General features: G+C 43.4%; 1 long non-coding RNA gene across 1 annotated transcript; it reads left to right on the forward strand.

Moving 5' to 3' along the window:
* The first annotated feature begins 253 nt into the window (after positions 1-253).
* Positions 254-3,505, forward strand: LOC137561146 (uncharacterized). The gene is made up of 2 exons (XR_011029882.1): positions 254-320; positions 2,720-3,505. It is a non-coding gene; the product is annotated as an uncharacterized lncRNA (long non-coding RNA).
* The last annotated feature ends 9,926 nt before the right edge of the window (positions 3,506-13,431 follow it).

Raw genomic sequence — 13,431 nt, forward strand, 5'->3', positions numbered from 1 at the left:
TAACTACTTCCTGTGGCAATACATTTCACATCTTAATCACTCTTACTGTAAAGAACCCTTTCCTAAATAAATGGCTAAAATGTTTTTCCTCCATGCGCAGATCATGTCCTCTAGTCCTTTGAGAAGGCCTAGGGACAAAAAGCTCATCCGCCAAGCTTTTATATTGCCCTCTGATGTATTTATACATTTATACATTCTCCTCCGTGCAGCTTCCTCTAGCAACTGACTTGTACTGATCGTGTCACCAGTACAAGCCGTTAACTAGAGGGAGAAGTGCAGAGGAGACGGAGGACTGCAATCCTCGTGGATGCATGGAGTAGGTAAGCTGCAGCTACATACATGGGGGGGTACAAGGGGGAGGGAGCAGAGACAATGGGGAAGGGGGAGGGAGCAGAGGCAATGGGGGACACAGAAGAACAGATGGGGAGGGGACACATGAGGCACACAGGGGGTATACTGGATGACACATGGGGGACACAATTTAGGGGTAAACATGTACAAGACGCTCCTGGAACATGGACACACCAGGTTTATTATGTATATTTTTCCCTTGTTTTTGCCCACCAAACCTGGGTGCGTCATATTCCAGAGCGTCTTATAAGGCGGCAAATACAGTATTTTCATTTCAGGTTTGCTAGCCTGTACATTTTCTTGTTCGTTTGATTTTTTTTTGTTGCTACCTGCACGATATTTAATGAACTAATCACATTTTGATTACTTCCTGTAACTGTTGCTGCTGTCAGTGCGTGTTCCCGAAAAAAAGAGTATATTTTCTGTGCAACTGGAACATCAGGGATGTTTTTACAGATGACATTATGACAAGGCTCAGCTTTATTTTGCTGGTTCTTGGCTTTAATCCACATGAGATCTTTAGACATACAGGCACACACTTTTTTGAAGGTTGTTTACATTTGATGTGTATCAGCTATGATCCCTTTAAAGAGACACTGAAGCAAACTTATTTTCCCCATTTTACCTTGTAAGTCGCTTCAGTGCTCTCAAGCCAAGTAATCTGCCGTGTCCCCGCTGCTAAACGAGCGCTGCAGAGCCCCCAAATCCATCCGCATATATCCACGACCAACTTGGTCGTGGATTTTGGTGCGCTGAGGGGCAGAGCTTCCAGCTGTAGCTCTGCCCCTCCTGACATCAATCGCCGCCTCTCCCCGCCCCTCTCTGTGAAGAAAGAGTGAGAGGGGCGGGGAGAGGCGGCGATGCACCGCAATTGACATCAGGAGGGGCAGAGCTGAAGCTGAAAGCTCTGCCCCTTCCAGGAAATGCCAGCCAGATTGCCCCCGGGGATTTGGGGGCTCTGCAGCGCTTGTTTTGTGGCGGGGACGCGGCGGATTACTTGGCTTGAGAGCACTGAAGCGAATTATAAGGTAAAATGGGGAAAATTAGCTTCAGAGTCTCTTTAAATTAGAACGTAACAAAAATCTAATTTTATATCCATAGAATCTAATTTTATATCCATATTTCAGCACCTCCTGCGCATGGAGCTGTTCATATAAAAGGGTAGTGTTCGTGGTTTCTTATACTTTTATTTTTGGCAACCTAAATTCTGGCTCAGAGTCTGCTTCTATAAATACTGCTTCCTCGATTATTTTTTTGGTCATCCTTATACAATATATACCAGAACTACTGCATTTGTCTTTTGCTGTCCCTTTCAACAAGCTATCAAAGAAGCAGACTCCATATGGGAGCATGCTTGTACATTTCTGATCTGCGGGTCATATTTCTTAGATTTTTAAAATAAAATGAAAAAACTTTCATTTTTTTTTTTTTTTGCAAATTAAGCATTTTGGGCTTTTTTTTCCTCTCCAGATGTTAGGATCTTTAAAAGTACTTGTCTATTGAAATCCTATGTGAGAGTTCTCACCAGTTACTGGGGGTGATTACGCTTCAATGCATTCAATAATTTTGTGTTAAGTGTGGGTGACTGCAATTTACCTCTCCGTGTCAAAGATGGTGTGATTTGATAGTGTGGACTGTAGATGATGGTGGCTTCTTTCAAAATTGATGACAGAAAGGAAGCAAGCCTTTATAATGTTAAGTTCAAGTGGGTGTTGAATGTGTTTAGGTGCAATTTACTATTCCTGGTTACATGTTTGTGTGATAGCTGGGAGTGGGCAGGAGCAACATTCAGTCAATGCTCCCATTGATTTCCACTGCATCAAGCAATACAAAGCAGAGTAAGATCGATATACCATCGTATTTCTGCTGAAATCTACAGGAATGTGGAGTGGTACACTGTGGTGACCAGGTAAACAATCAATTTCAGCCTCAGATCAATCACTTTTCTGGCCTAAAATCCATCCAAAAGCGTATAATAGCCTTTGTATGGTATGAAAGGAGCCCCTGCATTGGCAAGTGTCAATCTTCATGAGCGCACCATCAGGACACCATCATGGTGTGCATGGCAGGGTGGCAAGCAGAAAGACATCACTATTCATTTGCTACTCACAGTTTGCTATAGACTAAGTGGATATGCTGGGAGGTTATTAAAAGAACGTTCCATTGACAGGTTAGATAGGGAAAAATAAAAACACGATAATGAAAAGCATTGTGTTTGTCAACAGGGAAAAAAAGTGCATCTAAGCAAGATAATAACCTTATCCTCAGGTGTGAAACAGTAGTATCATGTATTGGGGCCAGCTTTGCCATCTCTGGACCAGACCTGTTGGTAATCATTAATGAAAATATACATTTTGCTCTTTTCCAGTAAATTTTGTAGGAAATTTTGCCAGAGGTGGTTTTCCTGGAAAAGTTACAGCCAAAAAGCCATACCTCCGATGTGGAATCAAGGCAAAGCGACTCAAGTATGCACGAAAACATAGGAACTGGACTGCAGAAAACTGGCAGCAGGTGCTCTGGACTGATTAGTCTAAATTTCAAATATTTGGCTGTAGCAGAAGGCAGTTTGTACCTCAAAGGTCTGGAAAATGTACAATAATGAGTGTCTACAGTTAACAGTGAAGCGTGGTGGCAGCTCTTTAAATGTTTGGGGCTGCATTTCTGCAAAAGAAGTTAGAGATTTGGTCAGGAATAATGGTATTACCAATGCTGAGAAATACAGACTTATCCATCATGCAATACCATTTGGGAGGTGTATGACTGGCCCCAAATGTATTCTGCAACAGGACAAGAACCCCAAACCTGCAGCCAAAGTCATTAAGGACTTTCTTCAGCGTAAAGAAGTCGTCCTGGAAGTAATGGTATGGCCCCCACAGAGCCCTGATCTCATCATCATCGAGTGTGTCTGGGATAACATCAAGAGACAGAAGGATGTGAGGAAGCCTACAGCCACAGATGATCTGTGATTAAATCTCCAAGATGTTTGAACAACATAACAGCTGAGTTCCTTCAAAAACTGGATGCAAATGTACCAAGAAGAATTGATGCTGTGTTGAAGGCAAAGGGTGGTCACACCAAATATTGATTTGATTTAGATCTCTCTTTTGCTCAGTGTATTTTGTTGATTGATGAAAATAAATCATTAAGACTTCAATTCTATTTTTGAAAGCATTCTCTCTTTACAGCATTTTTCACACTTGCCTAAAACCTTTACGTGTGTGTGTGTGTGTGTGTGTGTGTGTGTGTGTGTGTGTGTGTGTGTGTGTGTGTGTGTGTGTGTGTGTGTGTGTGTGTGTGTGTGTGTGTGTGTGTGTGTGTGTGTGTGTGTGTGTGTGTGTGTGTGTGTGTGTGTGTGTGTGTGTGTGTGTGTGTGTGTGTGTGTGTGTGTGTGTGTGTGTGTGTGTGTGTGTGTGTGTGTGTGTGTGTGTGTGTGTACCTGTGCGAATTACAGCTTTCCCCATATTTTCTGTCTATTTTTATTAGAAATTCTGAAACAAGTGACTCATGCTGCCAGCTCACATTTCCAGTCACTATGGGAACATTTAGCAATGTACTGCTATTTTAATTTAGCTCAGGTCTTCAATTTATTGCACAATAGTTTTCTTGTGCATTACATTTTTTTCTGACCTATATAGTTCAACAAATATTTAAAAAATAGTGAAAAAAAGCATTGTCTTTACAAATAGCCCACTAGCACTTCCAGGCAAACAGGATTAGGGATATTTGTTTAAAGATATATAATCTGTCAGCTGAGCAACAATTAGAAAAAATAGATTCAATGTAACACGTTTGACCAATGAAAGCATTAGTTCTGTCCAAGAGATGACAAGCGCTCTCTGCTTATTATAATGAACATGTTATCCTGTAGCCTATAAAAAAAAGCAGTCAACTTGTCATCCCCCATGTGTACAATTAACAGTGGATGGATGATAAGAAAAAAAAAAAAAAAAGCACATTAATTACCAGTAATTCTTGCACACAATTCTTGACCCAAGTGAAAAGGTCAGGACTGCTGTGACAGCAGCTTGTGAAATGAATCCCACGCAGTGTTCGTTATTTTACTGCAAGAAATTCATAACACTGCCCCACTTCAATCATTTTCACATGAAATAGTCATGCTGGAAGGATGTACAGCCAGACCAAAACACACTGAGCAGAACTAGCATCCTGGAAGATGCTAAGTTTTTATTCTACACAAGGAGGATTCTGGGAAATCTTCAAGGAACTATGCATCAAAAGTTATTTCAATTGGTTTTCAACAGTGGACTAAAGCCACTGTCAGAGACTCCAGCAGCAATATAGCTCCTTGACAGCAGTTTAGAACATTACAAACATGGCGATTCTTACTGAAAATTGTGCAAATTTCTTTTGTTTATCTAACCATAAATTGAAAATGAAAGTTTAGGTTACACAACACTTCCTTAGCGGTTAGGCTGTGGCCTAAGCAGGCCCGGATTTACATCACAGGAGCCTATAGGCACAGATGTCCTGGCACCCTAGACCTTGCCCTCCATGAACCTACAAACCCCCACCAAACTGCACCGCAAGTGTGCTGGCTAACCCAGCTGTCACTTCTCCCTTACTTCCCTTGCCCGTCAGGTGTCCCTTAATACTGAGGGTACCTCCAGCTACCGAATGCTAAGTGGTGGGAGAGTAACCGCTCATTTATTCTCTGCTCAGGAATCTGTATAGGGAAGGAAGGAGGAAGGACCTAGGGGAGGAGAGTAAACTGCCTTTCCATCCTCAGGCACCTGTAGGCCCTCAGAATAAAAAGTGGGGTCTGAAAGCTACATAAATACTTGGACTTTGGGGGTTTTGCTGAGGGTGGACGGGATCAGCCTGCAGGATCTTTGCTGGGGGACCCGGCAGATTGTAGTTACGCCACAGCGCAACCAGTGTGATCCACAACAGAGCAGACCCAACCTTGGACAATATTTCAGCAGAAAGAGGTCAGTGGACTGCACCCTTTAGAACATCAAGCATGGTAAATCAAGACGCCTCTGAATGCCATTTCCCTTTGCTGCTTCTTGAAAGCCGGCCTAATGAAACTATGTTAGAACTGTTGGATCCTCACTCTTACAGTGATGATTCTTTCAAAGCAACCATAACAAAATATTATTTCACAAGTTATATTTGTTTACTGTTCTCCAGAGGATCTCCAGAACCAACACAATAGTTATGTATATACATGTCTATATGGATGGTCAATCAGGACATTACATGCTATACTCATTTGATTACTAATTTTTCAATAAAAACTTGAAATGTATTAGCATTTCATTCCCCATACCCAATATGTAGTCTGCACAAAGGATTGCCTCAGGGGCAGTTTGTCAGGTAACAGCTGTGTACAGGGAAATGGTTAGACAGTGTCCATTTATAAATTCCTTTGAGTAGTCAGAAAGTGGCGCTAGCAATATATCTATACAGTACTAGTGTGAATATACTGACTAACATTTGGACAGCTTGTTTAGTCAACCCCTACAGTACAGATTCTTAAAAAGTGTACTCTTGGGGGAAAGAATGACCCTATGGGGTACTCACCTCAGAAGTGGGAAACCTACACACACACACTGGGACACCCAAAAACGCTTATCGACCGCTCACGTAAGGGCACTAGCATGGGTGCCACAAGTACAATACATTGTATTATGGATATGTCATCATTACATCATGTACAGTACATACACTTCTCCCACAAAGCCAAAATACAGAATTCTTACAGAGAAACGTATGTAAAATTGAAACAAGAAGAATTAAAGTCACTTTCCCCACCACCAACCACCCCAAAATCCAGATGGAGATCCAGGTAACAGTGTGAACGCACTGTGTTAAAGGAGGTCACTAGGTTATTCTTCACATCCGAGGACATTACAAATAAAAAAAAAACCACTTACCTGGGGCTTTCTCCAGCGCCTGCCAGCCGTCCTGTGCCCTTACCTCAGCTCCGCAGCCTGCCGGTGGCCCGGGATGCCCTCCGGCACAAGATGTCCACTGCGCGAGCGGGTCTCAGAGTTGCGCTGACTTCATCAGGGCTGTACGAACAGCCTGGTTGACGTCAGTGCAACTCAATGAGCCACACAGTGGAACCCAGGAAGATTGAGGAAGATGCCAACCTGGCAAGGTCAGCCTCTGCAGACCGGGAGCCAATGGAGCTGCAGCGTGGGCACAGGTCAGCTGCCAGGGGCTGGAGGAAGCCCGAGGTAAATGGATTTTTTCCCCCCCTCGGACTTTCCTTTTAAAGGTGCCCACTAATGATACATTTGGTAAAATTGTACAGTCAAGATTCTAAGTAGTAGAAGGGTAAACGTGAGTGAATATACTGTGAATGGATGCTTTAGGTACTCCATCATATTACATAAAAAATGGTAACATTGTACAATCATTAATGTATCATTAGTGGGCACCTTAACATCTGGCTAGGGTCAGTTGGTAAGAAATGTATACCAGTTAAGAAACCTAAGGCAGTTGCTGTCTTCCTAAACAGAATGGGGATCTCCTAAAGCTAAGTACCAACCAAAAGACCGCAGAAGATGGATCGGGGAGAAACGCAGTGAGGAACAATACGACGAAAGATCCCTCACCCATCTTCTGGGATCACGGATGTTTGTACAAATGATGGGTGCTGATGTGTCATTGGACGATTGCGGTAATTAGCGCAAGGGTCAATGGTGATCGTTCTGACTATGCATGATTGGATCAGTCATTGCAGTCGTTCAAAGTGAACTATTATCGCAGGGGTCTGTACTGGGTCCAGTGCTCTTCAATTTATTTATTAATGACCTAGTAGATGCAGTAGTGAGCAATGTTGCTATTTTTGCAGATGATACAAAATTGTGCAGAATCATCAACTCTCAGGAAGATAGGGACATATTGCAACAGGATCTGGATAGGATGGCTATATGGGCACATAAATGGCAGATGAAATTCAATGTTGAACAATGTAAAGTCATGCATTTAGGTCGTACCAATGGCCTAGCACCATACAAAATAAAATGGGATACAGTTGGGGACATCAAACTTGGAGAAGGACTTAGAAGTACTCATCGACAACAAGTTAAATAATCACACTCAATGCCAAGCCGCTGCAGCTAAAGCTAACAAAATTTGGGGATGCATTAAAAGGGAAATAATTCGAGATGCTAGCATAATATTGCCCCTGTTTAACTCTATAATAAGGCCACATCTGGAATATGGAATTCAGTTCTGGGCACCACACGTGGTGGATGGAAGGTCTCACTTACCAAAGGTTAGATAAACTGGGTTTATTTAGTCTAGAGAAAAGACGCCTTAGAGGGGATCTAATTAACATGTATAAATACATCAGAGGGTAATATAAAAGCTTGGCGGATGAGCTTTTTGTCCCTAGGCCTTCTCAAAGGACTAGAGGACATGATCTGCGCATGGAGGAAAAACGTTTTAGCCATTTACTTAGGAAAGGGTTCTTTACAGTAAGAGTGATTAAGATGTGGAATGCATTGCCACAGGAAGTAGTTATGGAAAACTCTATACCTGCATTTAAAGGGGGCTTAGATGCTTTCCTTGCGTTGAAAGACATCCATGGCTACAATTACTAGGTAATGCCTAATGATGTTGATTCAGGGATTTTACCTGATTGCCATCTGGAGTCGGGAAGGAATTTCTTCCCTTTTGGGGCTAATTGGACCATGCCTTGTAAGGGTTTTTCGCCTTCCTCTGGATCAACAGGGATATGTGAGGGAGTAGGCTGGTGATGTACTTTGTTCTCTGGTTGAACTCGATGGATGTATGTCTTTTTTCAACCCAAATAACTATGTAACTACCGGTATGTATGCAATCTGCCGTTGTCAAACATCGATCGACAATCGTTTGTTAGATGATGTTGTGTGATATCGCAAAAGATCGTTCATCACAGATAATCATCCGTGTAAAAATCGTTTGGTCGGTACGCAGCTTTACTTGCTGACCGAACAAAGCTGAAGACTATTGAGGTGTAAAGCTGGTCAGGAAGCAGCGATGTGATTTTTGGCCAAAGTGCAGGCCATCACTTGTTGCTGGGTAGACGGCCCATCTTAGACCTCTGGCTGGAATTTTACGCATTTTGTATAGACAGATTCACAGAAGGCTGATGTATTCATTGTACTCGTTCGGTGACCAGGAAAAGGACTACAGACTAGTAATTTGTTTACACTGTGGGTCACAGGGAGTCTTGGGAAGTAAAAATTTTTCAAAAGAACCAAAGTTTTTTATTATTATAACACTATCCCAGTGCAGGTCTGTGACTATAAGCAGTCAGTTCATTGTGTGTGTGAGAAATCCCTAACTCGCACATGGAGAGCCGCTAAGAGGTACAAGGGTTATACTGTATAACTATAGGCTCCATTTCTATAACACCAGCCCAGCCTCAGCGAGGTCTCATGCAGGATAATGCTGTTACTGCAGTGTCACTGCATGGGAGTTACAGAAGGACTTCAAGTATTTCTTATTTATTAATATGAGAGCTAAAGGAGATGCAGGGAAGATAAAGCAGTAGTGAGCAGCAGCTGTGGGTTTGCAGTTAGCAGCACGCTGCAGGAATGATCACTCCCTGAATATCATGCTGTGCTTATTATACACTTCTCATAGGGAAGCTCATCTCAGTGATATTACTGAGGCGTTAGAGGCCAAAAGCTTTGGCAGACAAACGTTGTTTTTTCCCCAGCACAATAAATACAAACGCAACATGGCAATATAGCTATACTTAGAATGATTGTAAAGTGTTTTTTCCACTAGGACTTGCTGTATACCCAACAGACATGATTATGGCACAATCAGATGTGCATCACCACAATTGCTGTGAATACGAGTGCAAATACATGAAGTGCTGCAGGACCGACTTTTGTGATTGAGTAAATCCAATCAACAAAGGCGTCTCACTAATGGTTTTACTTACCTGGGGCATCTACCAGCCCCTGTGCCCTCGCAGCCACTCATGGCTCCTCTGGTCCCCCGCTGCCAGCTAGTTTCGTTTTTGCCGACTGGGAGTTGGATTGCCACCATGCATACAATTTTACGCATTCCTGCTGGTGCAGGAAGCTAATACAGGCATCAACAAGTAAATTTTTACGGGTTACGGTAAAATGTTACGCATTACAACGGTAACACGTAAACATTTACTTGTTGATGTCTGCAATAGCTTCCTGCACCAGCAGGAATGCGAAAAAAAAGTACGCATGGCGGCTGGCCAACTTCCAGTCGGCAAAAAAATGAAACTAGCTGGCAGCAGGGGACCAGAGGGGCCATGAATGACTGCGAGGGCACAGGATGGCTGCAGGGGGATGGTAGATGCCCCAGGTAAGTAAAACTTTTTTTTTTTTTAGAGTTAAGGTTCCCTTTAAATGTTCTTATTTTATTTTATGTGCATGATGAGAATAAGACAAAGTGTGTGTGTGTGTGTGTGTGTGTGTGTGTAGAGGGCCGGGCCGACACAGAGGCTCACGAGGCTGGGGCCTCTGGGCAGAGCTCACTGCAGTCTGTGTGGGCGCAAGGGACAGGTCTATGATGTGCCTGGCTGTCCGCCCACCACCCCCCGTGCGTCTGGTTTCTGTCCGCTATCCTGCTCACTCCTGCGTGCGTGTATAGAGAGCAGAGCGCCCCTCCTCTGTGACACCGAGGGGCGGGGCTGAGCATTGTAGATCGGAACCCGGGAATTTCAGAATGAAGGAGTCAGTCACTAGGAGAAGACAGAGGTAGCTAATCTATACGGGGGGAGAAGAACTGTAAGGTGGAGAAGTGTGCAGAGCAGAACATACCAAGATTCTGCTCACTTGAAGCTCGCACTGCATGTTCCTGATCTTGGATCAGTTTCCCCAATGCTACCAGCAGGGGCGCCTGAACCTACAGACAATATAGGCGGTCGCTTGGGGCGGCAGGAAGGGGGGGGGGGGGGGCGCGCCGGGGGGTATTTCAATCAGCTGACACCGCTGTCACTGTGTGTGCGTGTGACAAGCTAGAACCGATCTTTCCCTGCAGTGCACAGTTCTCTGCCGCCGCCTGTATGTACGCCCCCCCCCCGGGAAGCTCCCAGCCAATAGATTAATCTTCAAGCAGTGTTTTACACTGCTCCAATGTTTACACCTCCCTCCTCCTCTAGTTGCTGGCCGGCCCCCCTCTATAGCAGCAGCCGCACGGGTATCTTGTTTACCTCGTGATATTCCCTGGCAGTGGACAGTCTACTCTCCTGCTACATCATATAGCACATTCACTGCACAATAAAAATCCTTTGATTTTACAGGATGGCATTTGCTGGCATTACACAGTACCTTTCCACACTCAGGAGATCAGCTAATGCAGTGTATGTATGATGTATCGTGTCACCAGACTAGAGGACCAAATTGCAGCTGTTGCTGCTTCCTGTATGGACAGTCACAAGAGTTGATTTGACTTTCTCTGCAGTCCACCACCAAACATACAAGTCTGCCTGCTGGCTGTATTATTTTACATTGTTGTCTTCTCTGTGCATTAGGAAAATCAGCCCTGTGCCCTCGCTGCAGCACCATGGGGGGGGGGGGGGGGGAGGGGGGCACTACACTATGGGGGGAGGGGTTGACTGACGCCACGGGGGGGCACACAGCACATAGGGGCGCCACAGGTAACTCTGTATCGCCATCTTGTGGCCAAAAGTAAAACCACATCCAAATACCCTATTATACACCTTCCAATAGAAAAATGAAATACATTTTCATTATTTTTAAAAACCCTTGGAGGTCAAGTGGTTAATAGGCAAGAGCTGAGCGCCATCTGGGTGAAAGGAGAGAGGAAGTAATTATGAGCTGTCTCAGGTCTGTGATTGATGCTGCCTTCTGTGTCACCAACTCCCATGCCCCTCTCCCATTCCCTGTCACTCTCCAATCCTCCCTTCTCATGCTATATCTCCTCTTAACCCTCCTCTCTTCCCCCTCCTGTCTCTTTATCCCTTCTCTGCCCTATTTTTCCTTCCCTCAAATATCCAAAAGCATCCAATCCTAGTTTCGCTTTTAACCCTCCTGGCGGTTAATTAATTCTGCCAATAGGCAGAAATACATCTTTTTTTATTTTTTTGTTTTGTTTCATGTAAAGCTACCAGAGTGGTAGCTACATGAAACAACACTAGAGGGCGCATGTGTCCCTCTAGTGCGATCGTCACCGGCATCAATAGCAAACAGGGGAAAGCGTGTATAACGCGTTCCCATTTGGCTTTTCCTGTCGCCATGGCGACGATCGAACTAAAGTCATGAACAGCCGACGCCCTGACGTCAGACGCCTCCGATCCAGCCATTAGCGCTGCCCGGAAGTCATTGGTCCGGGCAGCGCAGGGCTCTGGCGGGGCCGCCCTCTTCCTCTGCTGTGCACAGGCGATCGCTGCACAGCAGCGGCGATCAAGCTGTACGCGTGGCTAGCAAAGTGCTAGCTGCGCGTACAGCACTTTAAATGGGGCGAATCGCCCAACCAGGGCCTGAGAAATCCTCCTGCGCAGCATAGCCTGAGCTCAGCTCGGTCTTACCGCCAGGAAAGTTAAAGTGGACCTGAACTTTTCCACAGGACAAAAGGAAAACAGATAAATGCAGCCTGTATGTATTTAGAGAGCTCATCTGTGACTAATCACAAGTAAATTAGATTTCTCCCTGTGCCACCTCATTGCACTGACATATAAGGCCTACTGTATAAGCTCATTTGAAAGCACAGGATGTTAGCAATATGTCTGCTTCCATGAAAGCAGGAAGTAGAAACAGTGCAGATTTAATGCAGGATTTGTATCAGCTGCAACAAGAAATGTTTTTCTTTAAAGGTTCTTATGCTGTTGCCTATCTTTTAGAGCAGAGAGGAAGTTCAGGTCCGCTTTAAAGTGGCCATTACCGATACAATTCTCCAGACAATCAATCGTCCTGGACCACTAATGAAAGCTTACCGTATATACAATTCGATAAAATTGATTGGAACGTTTCAATGCTAGTAATCTGAGCAAATTGGATAGCAGCTTTCCTTCCATTAGTGGGCCCGAAAGATCGTTTCTGATGAATGTTATTATCAAGTCAGATGATCAATCATCTGGAGAATTGTATAATTAACCACTTTACCCCCAGCGGTGCTGATTTCTCCGTCCCTTTTTCCACCCTGTTAACACAGTAACACAGTATTTAAAAAAAAAAATTACAATCAAAAAAATACATAAATAGTTACCTTAGGGACTGAACTTTTTAAATATTTATGTCAAGAGGGTATAACACTGTTACTTTATAAACTATGGGCTTGTAATTAGGGATGGACGCAAAACTGAAAAAAATGCACCTTTATTTCCAAATAAAATATTGGCGCCAAACACTGTGATAGGGACATAATTTAAATGGTTTTCTAACTGGGACAAATGGGCAAATAAATTTCATGGGTTTTAATTACAGTAGTATGCATTATTTAAAAACTATATAAAGGCCAACAACTGAAAAATACATTTTTTCCTATTTTCCCATTAAAACACATTTAGAATAAAATAATTCTTGGCATAATGTCCCACCTAAAGAAAGCCTAATTGGTGGCAAAAAAACCAAGATATAGTTCATTTCATTGTGATAAGTAATGATAAAGTTATAGACGAATGAATGGAAGGAGAGCTGAAAGGTGAAAATTGCTCTGGTGCTCAAGGGGTAAAAACCCTCAGTTGTGAAGTGGTTAATAGCCACTTAAAGTATTTATATAGTGCTGATGCCCCCAATAGCATGTTAAAGGGTACATAGCAATAATGCCGATTATCTTTAGAGCTTAAAATGTAATCCTACCATGGTCATAGTATAATGTCTACCATATTATTATGTATTTATATTGCACGGACATCTTCTGCAGCACTACATAGTACGTAGTCATGTCACTGACTGTCCTCAGAGGAGCTCACAATCTAATCTTACCATAGTCATAGTCTAATGTCCTACCATATTATTATTATGTATTTATATAGCACTAACATCTTCTGCAGCACTTTACAGAGTACATAGTCATGTCACGGTCTGTCCTCAGAGGAGCTCACAATCTAATCCCTACCATAGTCATATGTCCTACCATATTATTATTATGTATTTATAATATAGCACA

Source organism: Hyperolius riggenbachi, chromosome 3, assembly GCF_040937935.1.
Source record: "Hyperolius riggenbachi isolate aHypRig1 chromosome 3, aHypRig1.pri, whole genome shotgun sequence".
NCBI lineage: Eukaryota > Metazoa > Chordata > Amphibia > Anura > Hyperoliidae > Hyperolius > Hyperolius riggenbachi.